Raw genomic sequence first — 7,486 nt, 5'->3', positions numbered from 1 at the left:
CTCTCCTATATCCCCTCGGAACTATTGGTCCTGTTGTTTCTCCTCCAGACTGTTCATCCATCCTATCTTATCTAGATAGATCTGCAGAGATAATAATATGCACCAAAAAACAAGGCACAGCATGACAAAGCGACAAAAGAGAATACAACGATGGATTTGTCACAGTCTTGTCTCAACAATGTTGTAAAACAACAAGTGGGTGGTCATCTCCTTTTCCCCCTTCCTTGAAGGTGTGACCCTGGCTGATGTGAGGTCCCCTCTTTCAAGGTGGATCAAATGAAATGCCATAAAGGGGAGGGGGCATGATGTATGATTCATGATCGACTGGCAGATTTTCTACTACTTTGTTTGGGATTTGTTCCCTAAGATTTGTTTACTTGGTGCTTTTCCGTATAGTAGTGGACTCGTACAGTATCTGTGTTTTGGGAGTGACTAACTTCACTTAATATACTGATTTCTAGGTCCTTCCATGTGGTGTTTCATGCTTTCATCACTCTTTTTTAGGGACACATAGTATTCCACTGTGTGTATGCACCATAGTTTCTTTATCCAGTTTTCCACTGTTGGGCATTTGGGCTGCTTCTGGTTTCTTGCCATTGTCAATTGTGCTACTATAAACGTGGGTGAGCACACAGCCACTCATGTTGTGTTCTTGTTTCTTTGGGGGTACATGCCTAATAGTGATATTGCTGGATCGTATAGAATTTCAACTCCCAATTAAGTGTCACCATATCATTTTCCATAGTGGTTGAATTTATGTACAAGTCTACCAAGAGTGTATACAAGTTCTAATCTCTCCACATCCTCTCCAGCATTTGTTTTCTCGTTGCTGTTTTTTCCCCACTGGGTTATCATTATGAGTATAAAGTAGTATCTCATTGTGGTTTTAGTTTGTATCTCCTTGATGGCTAGTGCTCCTGATCATTTTTCATGTGTTTGTTAGCCATGTGTACTTCGTTTTTGGTGAACCTTCTGTTGATGTCATTTTCCCACTTCTTCATTGGATCATTTGTTATTGTCGAGTTCTGTATATTTTCGTAATTGGACTGATGTCTGATATGTCATTGGTGTTCTGTTCTGATCTATTGGCTTATATCTCTCTCTTGTGCCTGTACCCGGCTGTTTGACTACTGGGGCTATGTAGTAGATTCTTCTTTTTCAGAAGTTCTTTGCTCACCCTGGGGTTTTTGCCTACCCGTGTTAAATGGGTAAATAGTTTTTAGTTTTTCCATTTTTTTTAAAGACTGTATTTGGGATTTGAATTGGGATAGCATTTTATCTGTAGATTGTTTTAGGTAGCATTGACATTTTTATGACATTATATCTGCCTACATATTCTTCCATTTATGTAGGTCTTTTTGGGTTTCTTGTAGTCATGTTCTGTAGCTTTCTCTGTAGGTCTTTTGTTTCTTTAGTTAGGTTTATTCATAAGTATTTCATCTTTGTGTGGTTATTGTAATTAATAGTGTTTTCTTATGTCATTTTTGTAGCTCTCTTTGATGGTTTCCAGGAATCCAATTGATTTCTGATTGTTAGTTTGTATCCTGATACCTTGTGGAAGCCCTCAATTGTTTCCAGGAGGCTTTCTGTGCAGACTTTTGGGTTTTCCATGTACAGAAGCATAACATCTGCAAATAGCGAGTTTCACTTCTTCTTTGCCTATTTGTATTCTCTTGACTTCTTTTTGTTGTCTGATGGCTCTAGCTAAGATGTCCAGCACATTGATGACTAAGAGTTTTGACAGAAAACATCACTGTCTGGCCCTATTTTCAGTGGGGAATTTTCTAGCTTTTCCCATTTGAGTGTGATGTTGGCTGTTGGTTTTTCATATATTTATATTGAATAATTTCCCTTCTATAACAATTTTGTTCAATGTTTTTGTTTTTCTCTTGCCCTATGTCTATATATATAAGATAGGCATGACAAACAATCCTGAGGAGAAAACAATGGGACCTGTGGCTCTTGGGACATGGGAGAGAAAGAGGTAGGAATGGGAGTGGGAAATCAACACACTCAGGGATAAGGGGACAAGAGATCTAAAACTGATGGCAAGCGGGGCATATAATGCAGGGTGAGGTTTAATCAAGTGCAATGTATCTGAGAGGAATTACTGAGAGCCTAATGGAGGGTGTGCATGATAGTGGGATAGGAGGGACATGAAAAGAAATAGAGGAAGGAAATAGGAGGCAAAATCTATTTCTAGAGGTATAGCTATAGGCATGCACATATGTAAATATACTAATTTATAATGAAAGGGATAGGGACCAATGTACATATATTTATATGTTAAGTATAAAGAGAGCCGACAGACTTTGGATCTCTACTCAAGGGCTCCCTTAACAGAAGAACACATTGTTCTAATAACCTGGGAACCTTTGATATCCACCTTCCAGACATGATTGCTGAAGACAAAATGGGTGCATACACAAATGAGGTGAAGAGAGCCAATGGTGCCCGGCTATCAAAAGATATAGCATCTGGGGTCTTAAAGGCTTGAAATTAAATAAGCAGCCATCCAGCAGGGAAGGAAATAAGCCCACATGGAAGAAGCACACCAGCCTGTGTGATCATGAGGTGTTAATGAGATCAGATAATAGGTATCAAAAGATCTAAAACAACTATATTGATATGAACAAGAGGGTTTGGAGTGAAGACCCAAAGCCCATCTGTAGACAATTGGAAATCACCCCACAGAAGGGTTATAAGGAAGGGATGATTCAACCAAGGTGCAGTATAGCACCAAAGAAACACGCATCAACCCTCTAGTTCCTGAATGCTTCCTCCCCCAACCACCATGACCCAGTTCTACCTTACAAATCTGGCTAAACTGGAGAACACACATTGGTACAGATAGGAGCTCAGGACACAAGGAATTCAGGACAGATAAACCCTCAGGAAGAGTAGTGGAAATAGCGATATCATGAGGGTAGGGGCATGGCCAGTGAGGGGGAAGGGTGAAAAAGGGGAACGCATCACAAGGTTGGATAGATAGCCACCCCACCCCCCAAAGGGGACGAATAACAGAAATGTGGGTGAAGGGAAACAGTGGTCAGTGTAAGATACAAAATAATAATAGCAATATATAATTGATCAAGGATTCATGAGGGTGAGAGGGGAAAAAAGATGACCTTATACCAAGGGCTCAAGCAGAAAATGTTTTGGAAACGATGATGGCAACACATATACAAATATGCTTGATACAATTGATGTATGGAACGTTGTAAGAACTGTAAGAGCCCCCAATAAACTGATTTAAAATAAATAAATAAAATTTAAAAACAAAAACAAAAGGTGTTGAATACTTACAGATGCCTTTTCTGCATCTATTGATATAATCATGTGGTTTTTATTCTTTACCTTGTTTATGTGATAGATTACATTATTTTTTTTAATTGAACCATCCTGCATGCCTGGAATGAATTCAACTTGGTTATGGTGAATGATTTTTTATATCAAGTTGGATTATATTGGCCAGAATTTTGCTGAGGATGTTAGTGTCTTTGTTCATGAGGGATATCGGTCTATGATTTTCTATCTTTGTGTGGTTTTTGCCTGGTGTGGATATCAGAGTTATGCTGGCTTCAGAGAATGAATTCGGGTAGTCTGTGTAATATTGGTGTCAGATGTTATCTGAATACTTGTTTGAATACCCCTGGGAAACTATCTGGTCCTGGGTTTTTCTTGGTTGTTAATTTCTTAAAGATCTGCTGTCTTCCATCACCCATGTTTCTGTTTTTCTGTTCCCTCTTCCTCCCAAATGTCTCCTCACTGTCCCCCTATTCTCATGGTCTCACTACTCCAATTATTGTTCCTGAGTGGTTTATCTGTTCTGATTCCCTGTGTTGAGGATTCTTATCTGTACCAATATACATGCTCGGGTCTAGATGTATTTGTAAGGTAGAACTGGGATCATGAGAGTGGGGGAGGAAGCATTAAAGAACCAGAGGACTATTGTGTGTTTCATCAGTGCTATACTGCATCTTGGTTCACTCATTCCTTCCTTCCTTGTGATCCTTTTGTGAGGGATGTCCTATTATTGGGTTTTGGGTCTCTGCTCTGACTCCCCTCATTCTCAACAATATGTTTTTTAGTTTGGGGTCTTCTGATGCCTGTTACCAAACAAGTAGACACCTCATGATTGCACAGGCTGGTGTGCTTCTTCCATGTGGGCTTGTTGCTTCTCTGCTAGATGGCTGCTTGTTAAACTTCAAGACTTTAAGACCCCAGATGCTTTATCTTTTGATAGCTGGACACCATCAGCTTTCTTCATCACATTTGCTAATGTACCCATTTTGTCTTCAGCAATCGTTTAGGGAGAGTGAGCATCACAAAGTGCTAGGTTGTTAGAACAAAATGTTCTTGCATTGAGGGAGGGCTTGAGCAGAGGCCCAAAGTCCATCCACTTCTTCAATGTATTGCCATGCAAATTTATATACATAGGTCAACACCTCTATTTTTATGAAGTAATATATTTACATATGTACACACCTATGTTTAAACCTCTATCCATAGCTTTGCTTCCTAGATCTTTCCTGTTTCCTTTTATCTTCCTCCTATCCCATCACACTCACCCTTCTTCTGCCTCTTAGTAATTCCTCTCAGCTAGATTGCTCTTTCTCCAACACCACCAAGATCTCTAAGTTCTCCTCATTGTTGATATTATTTCTCTAGTTGTTCACCTGTCTATGGCGTTGTTTGCTCACCACTCCCTTCCCCTAATTCTTCCTCCCCGCAAGTCCCTCAGGAACGGTTGGTCCCATTGTACTCTCCTCAGGCTGGCTTCCCATGTCTATCTTTTATAGGTAGGCAAAAAGTAATAATGGAGACAAAACCAAAAGAAAACAGAAGATCAAAGAAAAAAAGAGAAAAAAATCCAAAGAAGCATACATAATTCCAGGTCTGTCCGCTGACCTTTTGACTATCTCCCCACCAGTCCTGGGGGATCTGGGAACTGCTCCTACTAGCCTGGAGTCTACTTTGGGGGCTCTTCAGGGGCTCTGTGGCTTTGATTTGCTTCCATTGCTGATGTGATATGTTCCCTTCTTGGTTTACCCCACTAGAGGTAGTGGTGGTGGTGTTGTCGTACTGGTCTGACTCCCCTCCGGGTGTCCCCAGTATTGTCCTTTGTCATGGTATGTTTCAGTGAGAAGACATGTTTTGAGTTCTTGTCAGTCCTACAGTCTTCTCTGTGCCTTAGCTGTTCCATGCAGGGATGTCATCCTCAGGGCTTTTGTGACAATATGGGGTCCAGTTCTTCACTCTTTTTCCTTCTTGGTTTGCTTCCATGTGGGTGTGGTAGGCTTGCTTCTCTCTCCAAGCAGTAGGCTTGGGGTTGTCCTCTGTAGCATATACTTCTAGGGAGGGGGTCAGTTTGGCTCTGATTCGGGCTGGCCTTGTAGACCTCTCTGTTCATGAGTTGTTCCATATGGTTACATTTCCCTCAAGATTTGGCATGCCATAGTAAGATCTGAACTCACACTCCCATTTCTATGGGCACATAAACAATACTTTCCCCCTGGGTAGATTACTGCCCTACTCCCTCAATGTCATTGTCTCTCTCATTTTTCTCCCCTTTCCTCCCTCCTCCCTGCTCCCACCCCCTTTCCCCTTCTTTGAGTTGGAATGACAAGTACATCCTTGGGTAGGGTCTGTCCCCCATCCAATTGCTTGTACTTCAGCCTATATATTGTGAGATAAGTGGTTTTTCTTCTATACCTACTGTGCTGATTAGACTTACCTTAGTGGACTCATGTTGTACTTGTTCTTTTGTGATTGACTAACTTCGTTTAGCATAATTTCCTCCAACTCTTCCCTTAAAACAATGTGCTTCATGTGATCATCAGTTTTTTTTTAGGGATGCACAATACTCCATTGTGTGTATGCGTCCGAGTTTTCTAATCCATTGTCTACTGATGGAAATTTAGGTTGTTTCCAATTCTATTTAATTATGAATTGCACCGCAATAAACATTGGAGCAGACGAATGGTCTTGGTCTATATCTTACCTTTTCTGGTATATGCCCACTAAAGGGTTGTGAGGTAACATAATTTCCAATTGCTTTAAAGATCACCAGATGGCTTTTCACGTTGGCTGTACATATCCTGTTTTCCCGAAAGTAAGACATCCACCGAAAATAAGACCTACTTACAGTTTTGCTTCTCTCTGAAATATAAGACATCCCCTCTGAAAATAAGACCTCCCAGAAATTAAGGCCCCCTGAAGCTACCGTAACTCTGACTCTGGACCGTAGTGGTGGGCGCTGCCACTCAGCTCACTGTTGGCCGCAGCACAGCCAGAGCAGACAGGAAGTGCCAGGCCTCTTTTAATAAAACAATAAAACAATAACAATAAATGTGTACCATATTCTTCTTCATGGAAAAATAGGACATCCCCTGAAAATAAGACCTAGCGTATCCTTGGGAGTAAAAATTAATATGGCACTTATTTTGGGGGAAATAGGGTATGTACATGACCACCAGCAGTGGAGGAGAATTTTCATCTCTTCACATCGCCTCCAACATTTGTTGCTCTCTGAGTTTCTGATTTGGGCTGTCCTCAAGGGTTGTTTTAATATGCATTTCTCTGGTGGCTAATGATCAAGATTTTTTTCTTATATGCTTATTGGCCATTCAGGTCTCCTCCCTAGTGAAACTTCTATTCAGGTCTTTTGTCCACTTCCTCAGGGGTTAACTGTTTTCGTATTTTTGCAGGCTAACAGGGTTTTGCAGATTGTAGTAATAAGCTCTTTGTTGTGTCATTGCTAAAATTCCTATCTTGGTCTGTGGTCTGTGGGTTCTCTTGTTACTCTCTTGGTAAAGCCTTTTGAAGTACATGGGTGTTTTATCCTTAGTATATCCCACTTGTGAATTTCAGCTTCATCTGTGCGTGTACCCTTCCCTATTTCAATTAGCCTATGTATTCCCTGAGTCAAGGTTCTTAGGTTTGTCCCTATTCCTTTTTTGATGGTCCTGATAGTTTGGGGTTTTACTTCTAGATCAGTGACCCAATTTGAGTTTGTTCTTGTGCATGGGGTGAGGTAAGGATCTTGTTTCATTTTTTTACATTGATTCCAGCACCACTTGCTAAAGAGGGCATCCACCTCTCACTTGATGCTTTTCGGGCCCTGTCGAAGATCAGCTGACAATATACTGATGGCTTTATTTCTGGGTTTTCTGTTCTTTTCCATTGGTTGGAATATCTGTCGTTATTGCAGTACCATGCTGATTTGACCACTGTGTTTGTATAGTAGGTGTTTAAGTCAGGTAAAATGTCCTTCTTCTTTAGGAGTTCTCTGCTAATTCCGGACGTCTTCCCACTCCATATGAAGTTGGTAGTCAGTTTTTCCTATTCTTTGAAAATGGTTGTTGGTATTTGAATCAGAATAGCATTAAACTAATATAGTGCTTTAGCAATTGAGTTAGTTAATTGTGCCAACCTGGCCGATAATCACATGTGGGGCTAATTGAAAGGCGGAGGGATAAATGGG

The sequence above is a fragment of the Echinops telfairi genome, unplaced genomic scaffold (assembly GCF_000313985.2).
Source record: "Echinops telfairi isolate 266 unplaced genomic scaffold, ASM31398v2 ScPeMD7_7469;HRSCAF=8507_1, whole genome shotgun sequence".
NCBI classification, from domain to species: Eukaryota; Metazoa; Chordata; class Mammalia; order Afrosoricida; family Tenrecidae; genus Echinops; species Echinops telfairi.
The sequence above is the reverse complement of the archived record's forward strand: the minus strand, read 5'-3'. Positions refer to the sequence as shown.